Genomic DNA, 14,340 nt, shown 5'->3' on the forward strand with positions numbered 1-14,340 from the left:
CAGCTCGTTAAAGCCGTGGCTAAACTCAAAGGAGCCCTCCCTTCCCCTGCTGCAAGGCATTCTGGGAGTTGTCCCACTGAGGAATCGGGGCTGCAGGCCCCTTTGTTCTCTCCTTCACGGCAACGCCCTTCCCCTTTTTGGCCTGCCAAGCACACATGGCAAGCTACTCCCTGCTTCCTCTTCTTCTTCTGTTGTTGTTAATACTCAAGATGCTCTGGTTTCTCTTCAGAACTTGTAAATCTTTCACCTTTTACTACAGGTTTCCGTGGAGAGGATCAATCCTGAACAGGGATCTACCTGCAGGGATTATTTTCATCAACATCTCAAGTCTTTCCTTCTGAGGGCTCCTCCACTGTGGATCTTTGAGTTGAGGAATTTTTGACGCAGAGGAAGAGCGGGATAAATTTGCATAGCTCCACCCACTTGACAGAGCGGCTGGGAATTCTCTGCAAGATGACCACCATGGCCCCGCAGCAATGCCGACTTGGAGCCAAAGAAGACTGGCAAGTGGTAAGCAATTGTTCACTTAAATAAGGACTCTTCTGCCCCAGATGGTGATAAGCACTCGCCTCAAGCATTTTCTTTGGGGGACGTTTCAGGCCCTATATTTTCCCCCTGACTTGCTACAGACCCAAACTAAAGGATCCCGGGCAGCCAAAGCTCACCTCTCCCAGGGACAGCTCATCCAAGTGTCAAATGAGCCCACCCTTCCTCGCTGCAAGGCGTCCTGGAATACTGAAAAACGACAGGATTGGCAACTGGCTGATGGAATGCTTTTTTCTCCCTTTCCCCTTTTTTATTTTGCCCGCCGAGAATACATGGCAAACTTTTTTCTCTTTCTGTTGTTAATACTTGAGATAAAGTCTCCTGAGAGACCAGCAAAAATTGCCGATGCTGACTGTATTTCAAGTCATCATGGCGGGGTATTGGGAAAAGTTTTCAATTAGCAATAATCACACCTCGGTTTAACCTCATTGGCTATGATACTGCCACTGCGCAAAGCTAAAGGATGCTGGGCAGCCAAAATTCACCCCTCCCAGGGACAGCTCGTTAAAGCCGTGGCTAAACTCAAAGGAGCCCTCCCTTCCCCTGCTGCAAGGCATTCTGGGAGTTGTCCCACTGAGGAATCGGGGCTGCAGGCCCCTTTGTTCTCTCCTTCACGGCAACGCCCTTCCCCTTTTTGGCCTGCCAAGCACACATGGCAAGCTACTCCCTGCTTCCTCTTCTTCTTCTGTTGTTGTTAATACTCAAGATGCTCTGGTTTCTCTTCAGAACTTGTAAATCTTTCACCTTTTACTACAGGTTTTTGTGGAGAGGATCAATCCTAAACAGGGATCTACCTGCAGGGATTATTTTCATCAACATCTCAAGTCTTTCCTTCTGAGGGCTCCTCCACTGTGGATCTTTGAGTTGAGGAATTTTTGACGCAGAGGAAGAGCGGGATAAATTTGCATAGCTCCACCCACTTGACAGAGCGGCTGGGAATTCTCTGCAAGATGACCACCATGGCCCCGCAGCAATGCCGACTTGGAGCCAAAGAAGACTGGCAAGTGTTAAGCAATTGTTCACTTAAATAAGGACTCTTCTGCCCCAGATGGTGATAAGCACTCGCCTCAAGCATTTTCTTTGGGGGACGCTTCAGGCCCTATATTTTCCCCCTGACTTGCTACAGACCCAAACTAAAGGATCCCGGGCAGCCAAAGATCACCTCTCCCAGGGACAGCTCATCCAAGTGTCAAATGAGCCCACCCTTCCCCGCTGCAAGGCGTCCTGGAATACTGAAAAACGACAGGATAGGCAACTGCCTGAAGGAATGCTTTTTTCTCTCTTTCCCCTTTTTTATTTTGCCCGCCGAGAATACATGGCAAACTCTTTTCTCTTTCTGTTGTTAATACTTGAGATAAAGTCTCCTGAGAGACCAGCAAAAATTGCCTATGCTGACTGTATTTCAAGTCATCATGGCGGGGTATTGGAAAAAGTTTTCAATTAGCAATAATCACGCCTCGGTTTAACCTCATGGGATGTGATACTGCCACTGCGCAAAGCTAAAGGATGCTGGGCATCCAAAATTCACCCCTCCCAGGGACAGCTCGTTAAAGCCGTGGCTAAACTCAAAGGAGCCCTCCCTTCCCCTGCTGCAAGGCATTCTGGGAGTTGTCCCACTGAGGAATCGGGGCTGCAGGCCCCTTTGTTCTCTCCTTCACGGCAACGCCCTTCCCCTTTTTGGCCTGCCAAGCACACATGGCAAGCTACTCCCTGCTTCTTCTTCTTCTGTTGTTGTTGTTAATACTCAAGATGCTCTGGTTTCTCTTCAGAACCTGTAAATCTTTCACCTTTTACTACAGGTTTCCGTGGAGAGGATCAATCCTGAACAGGGATCTACCTGCAGGGATTATTTTCATCAACATCTCAAGTCTTTCCTTCTGAGGGCTCCTCCACTGTGGATCTTTGAGTTGAGGAATTTTTGACGCAGAGGAAGAGCGGGATAAATTTGCATAGCTCCACCCACTTGACAGAGCGGCTGGGAATTCTCTGCAAGATGACCACCATGGCCCCGCAGCAATGCCGACTTGGAGCCAAAGAAGACTGGCAAGTGGTAAGCAATTGTTCACTTAAATAAGGACTCTTCTGCCCCAGATGGCGGTAAGCACTCGCCTCAAGCATTTTCTTTGGGGGACGCTTCAGGCCCTATATTTTCCCCCTGACTTGCTACAGACCCAAACTAAAGGATTCCGGGCAGCCAAAGCTCACCTCTCCCAGGGACAGCTCATCCAAGTGTCAAATGAGCCCACCCTTCCCCGCTGCAAGGCGTCCTTAAAAACTGAAAAACGATGGGATTGACAACTGCCTGCAGGAATGCTTTTTTCTCTCTTTCCCCTTTTTTATTTTGCCCGCCGAGAATACATGGCAAACTCATTCCTCTTTCTGTTGTTAATACTTGAGTTAAAGTCTCCTGAGAGACCAGCAAAAATTGCCAATACTGACTGTATTTTAAGTCATCATGGCGGGGTATTGGGAAAAGTTTTCAATTAGCAACAACCACGCCTCGGTTTAACCTCATGGGCTATGATACTGCCACTGGGCAAAGCTAAAAGATGCTGGGCAGCCAAAATTCACCCCTCCCAGGGACAGCTCGTTAAAGCCGTGGCTAAACTCAAAGGAGCCCTCCCTTCCCCTGCTGCAAGGCATTCTGGGAGTTGTCCCACTGAGGAATCGGGGCTGCAGGCCCCTTTGTTCTCTCCTTCACGGCAACGCCCTTCCCCTTTTTGGCCTGCCAAGCACACATGGCAAGCTACTCCCTGCTTCTTCTTCTTCTGCTGTTGTTGTTAATACTCAAGATGCTCTGGTTTCTCTTCAGAACCTGTAAATCTTTCACCTTTTACTACAGGTTTCCGTGGAGAGGATCAATCCTGAACAGGGATCTACCTGCAGGGATTATTTTCATCAACATCTCAAGTCTTTCCTTCTGAGGGCTCCTCCACTGTGGATCTTTGAGTTGAGGAATTTTTGACGCAGAGAAAGAGCGGGATAAATTTGCATAGCTCCACCCACTTGACAGAGCGGCTGGGAATTCTCTGCAAGATGACCACCATGGCCCCGCAGCAATGCCGACTTGGAGCCAAAGAAGACTGGCAAGTGGTAAGCAATTGTTCACTTAAATAAGGACTCTTCTGCCCCAGATGGCGATAAGCACTCGCCTCAAGCATTTTCTTTGGGGGATGCTTCAGGCCCTATATTTTCCCCCTGACTTGCTACAGACCCAAACTAAAGGATCCCGGGCAGCCAAAGATCACCTCTCCCAGGGACAGATCATCCAAGTGTCAAATGAGCCCACCCTTCCCCGCTGCAAGGTGTCCTGGAATACTAAAAAACAACAGGATATGCAACTGCCTGCAGGAATGCTTTTTTCTCTCTTTCCCCTTTTTTATTTTGCCCGCCGAGAATACATGGCAAACTCATTCCTCTTTCTGTTGTTAATACTTGAGATAAAGTCTCCTGAGAGACCAGCAAAAATTGCCGATGCTGACTGTATTTCAAGTCATCATGGCGGTGTATTGGGAAAAGTTTTCAATTAGCAATAATCACGCCTCGGTTTAACCTCATGGGCAATGATACTGCCACTGCGCAAAGCTAAAGGATGCTGGGCAGCCAAAATTCACCCCTCCCAGGGACAGCTCGTTAAAGCCGTGGCTAAACTCAAAGGAGCCCTCCCTTCCCCTGCTGCAAGGCATTCTGGGAGTTGTCCCACTGAGGAATCGGGGCTGCAGGCCCCTTTGTTCTCTCCTTCACGGCAACGCCCTTCCCCTTTTTGGCCTGCCAAGCACACATGGCAAGCTACTCCCTGCTTCCTCTTCTTCTGCTGTTGTTGTTAATACTCAAGATGCTCTGGTTTCTCTTCAGAACCTGTAAATCTTTCACCTTTTACTACAGGTTTCCGTGGAGAGGATCAATCCTGAACAGGGATCTACCTGCAGGGATTATTTTCATCAACATCTCAAGTCTTTCCTTCTGAGGGCTCCTCCACTGTGGATCTTTGAGTTGAGGAATTTTTGACGCAGAGGAAGAGCGGGATAAATTTGCATAGCTCCACCCACTTGACAGAGCGGCTGGGAATTCTCTGCAAGATGACCACCATGGCCCCGCAGCAATGCCGACTTGGAGCCAAAGAAGACTGGCAAGTGATAAGCAATTGTTCACTTAAATAAGGACTCTTCTGCCCCAGATGGCAATAAGCACTCGCCTCAAGCATTTTTTTTTGGGGGACGCTTCAGGCCCTATATTTTCCCCCTGACTTGCTACAGACCCAAGCTAAAGGATCCCGGGCAGCCAAAGCTCACCTCTCCCAGGGACAGCTCATCCAAGTGTCAAATGAGCCCACCCTTCCCCGCTGCAAGGCGTCCTGGAATACTGAAAAACGACAGGATTGGCAACTGCCTGATGGAATGCTTTTTTCTCCCTACCCCTTTTTTATTTTGCCCGCCGAGAATACATGGCAAACTTTTTTCTCTTTCTGTTGTTAATACTTGAGATAAAGTCTCCTGAGAGACCAGCAAAAATTGCCGATGCTGACTGTATTTCAAGTCATCATGGCGGGGTATTGGGAAAAGTTTTCAATTAGCAATAATCACGCCTCAGTTTAACCTCATGGGCTATGATACTGCCACTGCGCAAAGCTAAAGGATGCTGGGCAGCCAAAATTCACCCCTCCCAGGGACAGCTCGTTAAAGCCGTGGCTAAACTCAAAGGAGCCCTCCCTTCCCCTGCTGCAAGGCATTCTGGGAGTTGTCCCACTGAGGAATCGGGGCTGCAGGCCCCTTTGTTCTCTCCTTCACGGCAACGCCCTTCCCCTTTTTGGCCTGCCAAGCACACATGGCAAGCTACTCCCTGCTTCCTCTTCTTCTGCTGTTGTTGTTAATACTCAAGATGCTCTGGTTTCTCTTCAGAACCTGTAAATCTTTCACCTTTTACTACAGGTTTCCGTGGAGAGGATCAATCCTGAACAGGGATCTACCTGCAGGGATTATTTTCATCAACATCTCAAGTCTTTCCTTCTGAGGGCTCCTCCACTGTGGATCTTTGAGTTGAGGAATTTTTGACGCAGAGGAAGAGCGGGATAAATTTGCATAGCTCCACCCACTTGACAGAGCGGCTGGGAATTCTCTGCAAGATGACCACCATGGCCCCGCAGCAATGCCGACTTGGAGCCAAAGAAGACTGGCAAGTGGTAAGCAATTGTTCACTTAAATAAGGACTCTTCTGCCCCAGATGGCGATAAGCACTCGCCTCAAGCATTTTCTTTGGGGGACGCTTCAGGCCCTATATTTTCCCCCTGACTTGCTACAGACCCAAATTAAAGGATCCCGGGCAGCCAAAGCTCACCTCTCCCAGGGACAGCTCATCCAAGTGTCAAATAAGCCCACCCTTCCCCGCTGCAAGGCGTCCTGGAATACTGAAAAACGATAGGATTGGCAACTGCCTGATGGAATGCTTTTTTCTCCCTTTCCCCTTTTTTATTTTGCCCGCCGAGAATACATGGCAAACTTTTTTCTCTTTCTGTTGTTAATACTTGAGATAAAGTCTCCTGAGAGACCAGCAAAAATTGCCGATGCTGACTGTATTTCAAGTCATCATGGCGGGGTATTGGGAAAAGTTTTCAATTAGCAATAATCACGCCTCGGTTTAACCTCATGGGCTATGATACTGCCACTGCGCAAAGCTAAAGGATGCTGGGCAGCCAAAATTCACCCCTCCCAGGGACAGCTCGTTAAAGCCGTGGCTAAACTCAAAGGAGCCCTCCCTTCCCCTGCTGCAAGGCATTCTGGGAGTTGTCCCACTGAGGAATCGGGGCTGCAGGCCCCTTTGTTCTCTCCTTCACGGCAACGCCCTTCCCCTTTTTGGCCTGCCAAGCACACATGGCAAGCTACTCCCTGCTTCCTCTTCTTCTGCTGTTGTTGTTAATACTCAAGATGCTCTGGTTTCTCTTCAGAACCTGTAAATCTTTCACCTTTTACTACAGGTTTCCATGGAGAGGATCAATCCTGAACAGGGATCTACCTGCAGGGATTATTTTCATCAACATCTCAAGTCTTTCCTTCTGAGGGCTCCTCCACTGTGGATCTTTGAGTTGAGGAATTTTTGACGCAGAGGAAGAGCCGGATAAATTTGCATAGCTCCACCCACTTGACAGAGCGGCTGGGAATTCTCTGCAAGATGACCACCATGGCCCCGCAGCAATGCCGACTTGGAGCCAAAGAAGACTGGCAAGTGGTAAGCAATTGTTCACTTAAATAAGGACTGTTCTGCCCCAGATGGCGATAAGCACTCGCCTCAAGCATTTTCTTTGGGGGACGCTTCAGGCCCTATATTTTCCCCCTGACTTGCTACAGACCCAAACTAAAGAATCCCGGGCAGCCAAAGCTCACCTCTCCCAGGGACAGCTCATCCAAGTGTCAAATGAGCCCACCCTTCCCCGCTGCAAGGCGTCCTGGAATACTGAAAAACGACAGGATTGACAACTGCCTGAAGGAATGCTTTTTTCTCTCTTTCCCCTTTTTTTATTTTGCCCGCTGAGAATACATGGCAAACTTTTTTCTCTTTCTGTTGTTAATACTTGAGATAAAGTCTCCTGAGAGATCAGCAAAAATTGCTGATGCTGACTGTATATCAAGTCATCATGGCGGGGTATTGGGAAAAGTTTTCAATTAGCAATAATCACGCCTCAGTTTAACCTCATGGGCTATGATACTGCCACTGCGCAAAGCTAAAAGATGCTGGGCAGCCAAAATTCACCCCTCCCAGGGACAGCTCGTTAAAGCCGTGGCTAAACTCAAAGGAGCCCTCCCTTCCCCTGCTGCAAGGCATTCTGGGAGTTGTCCCACTGAGGAATCGGGGCTGCAGGCCCCTTTGTTCTCTCCTTCACGGCAACGCCCTTCCCCTTTTTGGCCTGCCAAGCACACATGGCAAGCTACTCCCTGCTTCCTCTTCTTCTGCTGTTGTTGTTAATACTCAAGATGCTCTGGTTTCTCTTCAGAACCTGTAAATCTTTCACCTTTTACTACAGGTTTCCGTGGAGAGGATCAATCCTGAACAGGGATCTACCTGCAGGGATTATTTTCATCAACATCTCAAGTCTTTCCTTCTGAGGGCTCCTCCACTGTGGATCTTTGAGTTGAGGAATTTTTGACGCAGAGGAAGAGCGGGATAAATTTGCATAGCTCCACCCACTTGACAGAGCGGCTGGGAATTCTCTGCAAGATGACCACCATGGCCCCGCAGCAATGCCGACTTGGAGCCAAAGAAGACTGGCAAGTGGTAAGCAATTGTTCACTTAAATAAGGACTCTTCTGCCCCAGATGGCGATAAGCACTCGCCTCAAGCATTTTTTTTGGGGGGACGCTTCAGGCCCTATATTTTCCCCCTGACTTGCTACAGACCCAAACTAAAGGATCCCGGGCAGCCAAAGCTCACCTCTCCCAGGGACAGCTCATCCAAGTGTCAAATGAGCCCACCCTTCCCCGCTGCAAGGCGTCCTGGAATACTGAAAAACGACAGGATTGACAACTGCCTGAAGGAATGCTTTTTTCTCTCTTTCCCCTTTTTTATTTTGCCCGCTGAGAATACATGGCAAACTTTTTTCTCTTTCTGTTGTTAATACTTGAGATAAAGTCTCCTGAGAGACCAGCAAAAATTGCCGATGCAGACTGTATTTCAAGTCATCATGGCGAGGTATTGGGATAAGTTTTCAATTAGCAATAATCACGCCTCGGTTTAACCTCATGGGCTATGATACTGCCACTGCGCAAAGCTAAAGGATGCTGGGCAGCCAAAATTCACCCCTCCCAGGGACAGCTCGTTAAAGCCGTGGCTAAACTCAAAGGAGCCCTCCCTTCCCCTGCTGCAAGGCATTCTGGGAGTTGTCCCACTGAGGAATCGGGGCTGCAGGCCCCTTTGTTCTCTCCTTCACGGCAACGCCCTTCCCCTTTTTGGCCTGCCAAGCACACATGGCAAGCTACTCCCTGCTTCCTCTTCTTCTGCTGTTGTTGTTAATACTCAAGATGCTCTGGTTTCTCTTCAGAACCTGTAAATCTTTCACCTTTTACTACAGGTTTCCGTGGAGAGGATCAATCCTGAACAGGGATCTACCTGCAGGGATTATTTTCATCAACATCTCAAGTCTTTCCTTCTGAGGGCTCCTCCACTGTGGATCTTTGAGTTGAGGAATTTTTGACGCAGAAGAAGAGCCGGATAAATTTGCATAGCTCCACCCACTTGACAGAGCGGCTCGGAATTCTCTGCAAGATGACCACCATGGCCCCGCAGCAATGCCGACTTGGAGCCAAAGAAGACTGGCAAGTGGTAAGCAATTGTTCACTTAAATAAGGACTCTTCTGCCCCAGATGGCGATAAGCACTCGCCTCAAGCAATTTTTTTGGGGGGACGCTTCAGGCCCTATATTTTCCCCCTGACTTGCTACAGACCCAAACTAAAGGATCCCGGGCAGCCAAAGCTCACCTCTCCCAGGGACAGCTCATCCAAGTGTCAAATGAGCCCACCCTTCCCCGCTGCAAGGCGTCCTGGAATACTGAAAAACGACAGGATTGACAACTGCCTGAAGGAATGCTTTTTTCTCTCTTTCCCCTTTTTTATTTTGCCCGCCGAGAATACATGGCAAACTTTTTTCTCTTTCTGTTGTTAATACTTGAGATAAAGTCTCCTGAGAGACCAGCAAAAATTGCCGATGCTGACTGTATTTCAAGTCATCATGGCGGGGTATTGGGAAAAGTTTTCAAGTAGCAATAATCACGCCTCGGTTTAACCTCATGGGCTATGATACTGCCACTGCGCAAAGCTAAAGGATGCTGGGCAGCCAAAATTCACCCCTCCCAGGGACAGCTCGTTAAAGCCGTGGCTAAACTCAAAGGAGCCCTCCCTTCCCCTGCTGCAAGGCATTCTGGGAGTTGTCCCACTGAGGAATCGGGGCTGCAGGCCCCTTTGTTCTCTCCTTCACGGCAACGCCCTTCCCCTTTTTGGCCTGCCAAGCACACATGGCAAGCTACTCCCTGCTTCCTCTTCTTCTGCTGTTGTTGTTAATACTCAAGATGCTCTGGTTTCTCTTCAGAACCTGTAAATCTTTCACCTTTTACTACAGGTTTCCGTGGAGAGGATCAATCCTGAACAGGGATCTACCTGCAGGGATTATTTTCATCAACATCTCAAGTCTTTCCTTCTGAGGGCTCCTCCACTGTGGATCTTTGAGTTGAGGAATTTTTGACGCAGAGGAAGAGCGGGATAAATTTGCATAGCTCCACCCACTTGACAGAGCGGCTGGGAATTCTCTGCAAGATGACCACCATGGCCCCGCAGCAATGCCGACTTGGAGCCAAAGAAGACTGGCAAGTGGTAAGCAATTGTTCACTTAAATAAGGACTCTTCTGCCCCAGATGGTGATAAGCACTCGCCTCAAGCATTTTCTTTGGGGGACGTTTCAGGCCCTATATTTTCCCCCTGACTTGCTACAGACCCAAACTAAAGGATCCCGGGCAGCCAAAGCTCACCTCTCCCAAGGACAGCTCATCCAAGTGTCAAATGAGCCCACCCTTCCCCGCTGCAAGGCGTCCTGGAATACTGAAAAACGACAGGATTGGCAACTGGCTGATGGAATGCTTTTTTCTCCCTTTCCCTTTTTTTATTTTGCCCGCCGAGAATACATGGCAAACTTTTTTCTCTTTCTGTTGTTAATACTTGAGATAAAGTCTCCTGAGAGACCAGCAAAAATTGCCAATGCTGACTGTATTTCAAGTCATCATGGCGGGGTATTGGGAAAAGTTTTCAATTAGCAATAATCACGCCTCGGTTTAACCTCATGGGCTATGATACTGCCACTGCGCAAAGCTAAAGGATGCTGGGCAGCCAAAGTTCACCGCTCCCAGGGACAGCTCGTTAAAGCCGTGGCTAAACTCAAAGGAGCCCTCCCTTCCCCTGCTGCAAGGCATTCTGGGAGTTGTCCCACTGAGGAATCGGGGCTGCAGGCCCCTTTGTTCTCTCCTTCACGGCAACGCCCTTCCCCTTTTTGGCCTGCCAAGCACACATGGCAAGCTACTCCCTGCTTCCTCTTCTTCTGCTGTTGTTGTTAATACTCAAGATGCTCTGGTTTCTCTTCAGAACCTGTAAATCTTTCACCTTTTACTACAGGTTTCCGTGGAGAGGATCAATCCTGAACAGGGATCTACCTGCAGGGATTATTTTCATCAACATCTCAAGTCTTTCCTTCTGAGGGCTCCTCCACTGTGGATCTTTGAGTTGAGGAATTTTTGACGCAGAGGAAGAGCGGGATAAATTTGCATAGCTCCACCCACTTGACAGAGCGGCTGGGAATTCTCTGCAAGATGACCACCATGGCCCCGCAGCAATGCCGACTTGGAGCCAAAGAAGACTGGCAAGTGGTAAGCAATTGTTCACTTAAATAAGGACTCTTCTGCCCCAGATGGCGATAAGCACTCGCCTCAAGCATTTTCTTTGGGGGACGCTTCAGGCCCTATATTTTCCCCCTGACTTGCTACAGACCCAAACTAAAGGATCCCGGGCAGCCAAAGCTCACCTCTCCCAGGGACAGCTCATCCAAGTGTCAAATGAGCCCACCCTTCCCCGCTGCAAGGCGTCCTGGAATACTGAAAAACGATAGGATTAGCAACTGCCTGATGGAATGCGTTTTTCTCCCTTTCCCCTTTTTTATTTTGCCCGCCGAGAATACATGGCAAACTTTTTTCTCTTTCTGTTGTTAATACTTGAGATAAAGTCTCCTGAGAGACCAGCAAAAATTGCCGACGCTGATTGTATTTCAAGTCATCATGGTGGGGTATTGGGAAAAGTTTTCAACTAGCAATAATCACGCCTCGGTTTAACCTCATGGGCTATGATACTGCCACTGCGCAAAGGTAAAGGATGCTGGGCAGCCAAAATTCACCCCTCCCAGGGACAGCTCGTTAAAGCCGTGGCTAAACTCAAAGGAGCCCTCCCTTCCCCTGCTGCAAGGCATTCTGGGAGTTGTCCCACTGAGGAATCGGGGCTGCAGGCCCCTTTGTTCTCTCCTTCACGGCAACGCCCTTCCCCTTTTTGGCCTGCCAAGCACACATGGCAAGCTACTCCCTGCTTCCTCTTCTTCTGCTGTTGTTGTTAATACTCAAGATGCTCTGGTTTCTCTTCAGAACCTGTAAATCTTTCACCTTTTACTACAGGTTTCCGTGGAGAGGATCAATCCTGAACAGGGATCTACCTGCAGGGATTATTTTCATCAACATCTCAAGTCTTTCCTTCTGAGGGCTCCTCCACTGTGGATCTTTGAGTTGAGGAATTTTTGACGCAGAGGAAGAGCGGGATAAATTTGCATAGCTCCACCCACTTGACAGAGCGGCTGGGAATTCTCTGCAAGATGACCACCATGGCCCCGCAGCAATGCCGACTTGGAGCCAAAGAAGACTGGCAAGTGGTAAGCAATTGTTCACTTAAATAAGGACTCTTCTGCCCCAGATGGCGATAAGCACTCGCCTCAAGCATTTTTTTTGGGGGGACGCTTCAGGCCCTATATTTTCCCCCTGACTTGCTACAGACCCAAACTAAAGGATCCCGGGCAGCCAAAGCTCACCTCTCCCAGGGACAGCTCATCCAAGTGTCAAATGAGCCCACCCTTCCCCGCTGCAAGGCGTCCTGGAATACTGAAAAACGACAGGATTGACAACTGCCTGAAGGAATGCTTTTTTCTCTCTTTCCCCTCTTTTTATTTTGCCCGCCGAGAATACATGGCAAACTCTTTTCTTTTTCTGTTGTTAATACTTGAGATAAAGTCTCCTGAGAGACCAGCAAAAATTGCCGATGCTGACTGTATTTCAAGTCATCATGGCGGGGTATTGGGAAAAGTTTTCAATTAGCAATAATCACGCCTCAGTTTAACCTCATGGGCTATGATACTGCCACTGCGCAAAGCTAAAGGATGCTGGGCAGCCAAAATTCACCCCTCCCAGGGACAGCTCGTTAAAGCCGTGGCTAAACTCAAAGGAGCCCTCCCTTCCCCTGCTGCAAGGCATTCTGGGAGTTGTCCCACTGAGGAATCGGGGCTGCAGGCCCCTTTGTTCTCTCCTTCACGGCAACGCCCTTCCCCTTTTTGGCCTGCCAAGCACACATGGCAAGCTACTCCCTGCTTCCTCTTCTTCTGCTGTTGTTGTTAATACTCAAGATGCTCTGGTTTCTCTTCAGAACCTGTAAATCTTTCACCTTTTACTACAGGTTTCCGTGGAGAGGATCAATCCTGAACAGGGATCTACCTGCAGGGATTATTTTCATCAACATCTCAAGTCTTTCCTTCTGAGGGCTCCTCCACTGTGGATCTTTGAGTTGAGGAATTTTTGACGCAGAGGAAGAGCGGGATAAATTTGCATAGCTCCACCCACTTGACAGAGCGGCTGGGAATTCTCTGCAAGATGACCACCATGGCCCCGCAGCAATGCCGACTTGGAGCCAAAGAAGACTGGCAAGTGGTAAGCAATTGTTCACTTAAATAAGGACTCTTCTGCCCCAGATGGCGATAAGCACTCGCCTCAAGCATTTTTTTTGGAGGGACGCTTCAGGCCCTATATTTTCCCCCTGACTTGCTACAGACCCAAACTAAAGGATCCCGGGCAGCCAAAGCTCACCTCTCCCAGGGACAGCTCATCCAAGTGTCAAATGAGCCCACCCTTCCCCGCTGCAAGGCGTCCTGGAATACTGAAAGACGACAGGATTGACAACTGCCTGAAGGAATGCTTTTTTTCTCTCTTTCCCCTTTTTTTATTTTGACCGCCGAGAATACATGGCAAACTCTTTTCTTTTTCTGTTGTTAATACTTGAGATAAAGTCTCCTGAGAGACCAGCAAAAATTGCCGATGCTGACTGTATTTCAAGTCATCATGGCGGGGTATTGGGAAAAGTTTTCAATTAGCAATAATCACGCCTCAGTTTAACCTCATGGGCTATGATACTGCCACTGCGCAAAGCTAAAGGATGCTGGGCAGCCAAAATTCACCCCTCCCAGGGACAGCTCGTTAAAGCCGTGGCTAAACTCAAAGGAGCCCTCCCTTCCCCTGCTGCAAGGCATTCTGGGAGTTGTCCCACTGAGGAATCGGGGCTGCAGGCCCCTTTGTTCTCTCCTTCACGGCAACGCCCTTCCCCTTTTTGGCCTGCCAAGCACACATGGCAAGCTACTCCCTGCTTCCTCTTCTTCTGCTGTTGTTGTTAATACTTAAGATGCTCTGGTTTCTCTTCAGAACCTGTAAATCTTTCACCTTTTACTACAGGTTTCCGTGGAGAGGATCAATCCTGAACAGGGATCTACCTGCAGGGATTATTTTCATCAACATCTCAAGTCTTTCCTTCTGAGGGCTCCTCCACTGTGGATCTTTGAGTTGAGGAATTTTTGATGCAGAGGAAGAGCGGGATAAATTTGCATAGCTCCACCCACTTGACAGAGCGGCTGGGAATTCTCTGCAAGATGACCACCATAGCCCCGCAGCAATGCCGACTTGGAGCCAAAGAAGACTGGCAAGTGGTAAGCAATTGTTCACTTAAATAAGGACTCTTCTGCCCCAGATGGCGATAAGCACTCGCCTCAAGCATTTTCTTTGGGGGACGCTTCAGGCCCTATATTTTCCCCCTGACTTGCTACAGACCCAAATTAAAGGATCCCGGGCAGCCAAAGCTCATCTCTCCCAGGGACAGCTCATCCAAGTGTCAAATGAGCCCACCCTTCCCCGCTGCAAGGCGTCCTGGAATACTGAAAAACGACAGGATTGGCAACTGCCTGATGGAATT

General features: G+C 48.9%; 26 non-coding genes across 26 annotated transcripts; 13 read left to right on the plus strand and 13 right to left on the minus strand.

Moving 5' to 3' along the window:
- Nucleotides 1-209: 209 nt before the first annotated feature.
- LOC138781508 (U5 spliceosomal RNA) lies at nucleotides 210-323 on the plus strand. The gene has a single exon (XR_011361483.1). It is a non-coding gene; the product is annotated as a U5 spliceosomal RNA (small nuclear RNA).
- Nucleotides 324-863: 540 nt separating this feature from the next.
- LOC138780852 (U4 spliceosomal RNA) lies at nucleotides 864-1,004 on the minus strand. The gene has a single exon (XR_011361357.1). It is a non-coding gene; the product is annotated as a U4 spliceosomal RNA (small nuclear RNA).
- Nucleotides 1,005-1,906: 902 nt separating this feature from the next.
- LOC138781222 (U4 spliceosomal RNA) lies at nucleotides 1,907-2,047 on the minus strand. Its single transcript, XR_011361453.1, has one exon. It is a non-coding gene; the product is annotated as a U4 spliceosomal RNA (small nuclear RNA).
- A 248-nt stretch (nucleotides 2,048-2,295) lies between these two features.
- On the plus strand, nucleotides 2,296-2,409 carry LOC138781789 (U5 spliceosomal RNA). Its single transcript, XR_011361512.1, has one exon. It is a non-coding gene; the product is annotated as a U5 spliceosomal RNA (small nuclear RNA).
- Nucleotides 2,410-2,949: 540 nt separating this feature from the next.
- On the minus strand, nucleotides 2,950-3,090 carry LOC138781409 (U4 spliceosomal RNA). Its single transcript, XR_011361475.1, has one exon. It is a non-coding gene; the product is annotated as a U4 spliceosomal RNA (small nuclear RNA).
- Nucleotides 3,091-3,338: 248 nt separating this feature from the next.
- Nucleotides 3,339-3,452, plus strand: LOC138781790 (U5 spliceosomal RNA). The gene has a single exon (XR_011361513.1). It is a non-coding gene; the product is annotated as a U5 spliceosomal RNA (small nuclear RNA).
- A 540-nt stretch (nucleotides 3,453-3,992) lies between these two features.
- LOC138781089 (U4 spliceosomal RNA) lies at nucleotides 3,993-4,133 on the minus strand. The gene has a single exon (XR_011361405.1). It is a non-coding gene; the product is annotated as a U4 spliceosomal RNA (small nuclear RNA).
- Nucleotides 4,134-4,381: 248 nt separating this feature from the next.
- LOC138781791 (U5 spliceosomal RNA) lies at nucleotides 4,382-4,495 on the plus strand. Its single transcript, XR_011361514.1, has one exon. It is a non-coding gene; the product is annotated as a U5 spliceosomal RNA (small nuclear RNA).
- A 540-nt stretch (nucleotides 4,496-5,035) lies between these two features.
- LOC138781145 (U4 spliceosomal RNA) lies at nucleotides 5,036-5,176 on the minus strand. The gene has a single exon (XR_011361443.1). It is a non-coding gene; the product is annotated as a U4 spliceosomal RNA (small nuclear RNA).
- A 248-nt stretch (nucleotides 5,177-5,424) lies between these two features.
- On the plus strand, nucleotides 5,425-5,538 carry LOC138781792 (U5 spliceosomal RNA). Its single transcript, XR_011361515.1, has one exon. It is a non-coding gene; the product is annotated as a U5 spliceosomal RNA (small nuclear RNA).
- Nucleotides 5,539-6,078: 540 nt separating this feature from the next.
- Nucleotides 6,079-6,219, minus strand: LOC138781052 (U4 spliceosomal RNA). The gene has a single exon (XR_011361382.1). It is a non-coding gene; the product is annotated as a U4 spliceosomal RNA (small nuclear RNA).
- A 248-nt stretch (nucleotides 6,220-6,467) lies between these two features.
- LOC138781810 (U5 spliceosomal RNA) lies at nucleotides 6,468-6,581 on the plus strand. Its single transcript, XR_011361532.1, has one exon. It is a non-coding gene; the product is annotated as a U5 spliceosomal RNA (small nuclear RNA).
- Nucleotides 6,582-7,122: 541 nt separating this feature from the next.
- On the minus strand, nucleotides 7,123-7,263 carry LOC138781388 (U4 spliceosomal RNA). Its single transcript, XR_011361472.1, has one exon. It is a non-coding gene; the product is annotated as a U4 spliceosomal RNA (small nuclear RNA).
- A 248-nt stretch (nucleotides 7,264-7,511) lies between these two features.
- Nucleotides 7,512-7,625, plus strand: LOC138781793 (U5 spliceosomal RNA). Its single transcript, XR_011361516.1, has one exon. It is a non-coding gene; the product is annotated as a U5 spliceosomal RNA (small nuclear RNA).
- A 541-nt stretch (nucleotides 7,626-8,166) lies between these two features.
- On the minus strand, nucleotides 8,167-8,307 carry LOC138781244 (U4 spliceosomal RNA). Its single transcript, XR_011361455.1, has one exon. It is a non-coding gene; the product is annotated as a U4 spliceosomal RNA (small nuclear RNA).
- Nucleotides 8,308-8,555: 248 nt separating this feature from the next.
- On the plus strand, nucleotides 8,556-8,669 carry LOC138781794 (U5 spliceosomal RNA). Its single transcript, XR_011361517.1, has one exon. It is a non-coding gene; the product is annotated as a U5 spliceosomal RNA (small nuclear RNA).
- A 541-nt stretch (nucleotides 8,670-9,210) lies between these two features.
- LOC138781122 (U4 spliceosomal RNA) lies at nucleotides 9,211-9,351 on the minus strand. The gene has a single exon (XR_011361438.1). It is a non-coding gene; the product is annotated as a U4 spliceosomal RNA (small nuclear RNA).
- Nucleotides 9,352-9,599: 248 nt separating this feature from the next.
- Nucleotides 9,600-9,713, plus strand: LOC138781795 (U5 spliceosomal RNA). Its single transcript, XR_011361518.1, has one exon. It is a non-coding gene; the product is annotated as a U5 spliceosomal RNA (small nuclear RNA).
- A 540-nt stretch (nucleotides 9,714-10,253) lies between these two features.
- LOC138780830 (U4 spliceosomal RNA) lies at nucleotides 10,254-10,394 on the minus strand. Its single transcript, XR_011361355.1, has one exon. It is a non-coding gene; the product is annotated as a U4 spliceosomal RNA (small nuclear RNA).
- A 248-nt stretch (nucleotides 10,395-10,642) lies between these two features.
- Nucleotides 10,643-10,756, plus strand: LOC138781796 (U5 spliceosomal RNA). Its single transcript, XR_011361519.1, has one exon. It is a non-coding gene; the product is annotated as a U5 spliceosomal RNA (small nuclear RNA).
- Nucleotides 10,757-11,296: 540 nt separating this feature from the next.
- On the minus strand, nucleotides 11,297-11,437 carry LOC138781399 (U4 spliceosomal RNA). Its single transcript, XR_011361473.1, has one exon. It is a non-coding gene; the product is annotated as a U4 spliceosomal RNA (small nuclear RNA).
- Nucleotides 11,438-11,685: 248 nt separating this feature from the next.
- Nucleotides 11,686-11,799, plus strand: LOC138781797 (U5 spliceosomal RNA). Its single transcript, XR_011361520.1, has one exon. It is a non-coding gene; the product is annotated as a U5 spliceosomal RNA (small nuclear RNA).
- A 542-nt stretch (nucleotides 11,800-12,341) lies between these two features.
- LOC138781150 (U4 spliceosomal RNA) lies at nucleotides 12,342-12,482 on the minus strand. The gene has a single exon (XR_011361445.1). It is a non-coding gene; the product is annotated as a U4 spliceosomal RNA (small nuclear RNA).
- A 248-nt stretch (nucleotides 12,483-12,730) lies between these two features.
- Nucleotides 12,731-12,844, plus strand: LOC138781798 (U5 spliceosomal RNA). Its single transcript, XR_011361521.1, has one exon. It is a non-coding gene; the product is annotated as a U5 spliceosomal RNA (small nuclear RNA).
- Nucleotides 12,845-13,387: 543 nt separating this feature from the next.
- Nucleotides 13,388-13,528, minus strand: LOC138781156 (U4 spliceosomal RNA). The gene has a single exon (XR_011361447.1). It is a non-coding gene; the product is annotated as a U4 spliceosomal RNA (small nuclear RNA).
- Nucleotides 13,529-13,776: 248 nt separating this feature from the next.
- On the plus strand, nucleotides 13,777-13,890 carry LOC138781800 (U5 spliceosomal RNA). Its single transcript, XR_011361523.1, has one exon. It is a non-coding gene; the product is annotated as a U5 spliceosomal RNA (small nuclear RNA).
- Nucleotides 13,891-14,340: the final 450 nt, after the last annotated feature.

This window comes from Dendropsophus ebraccatus, chromosome 1 (genome assembly GCF_027789765.1).
Source record: "Dendropsophus ebraccatus isolate aDenEbr1 chromosome 1, aDenEbr1.pat, whole genome shotgun sequence".
NCBI lineage: Eukaryota > Metazoa > Chordata > Amphibia > Anura > Hylidae > Dendropsophus > Dendropsophus ebraccatus.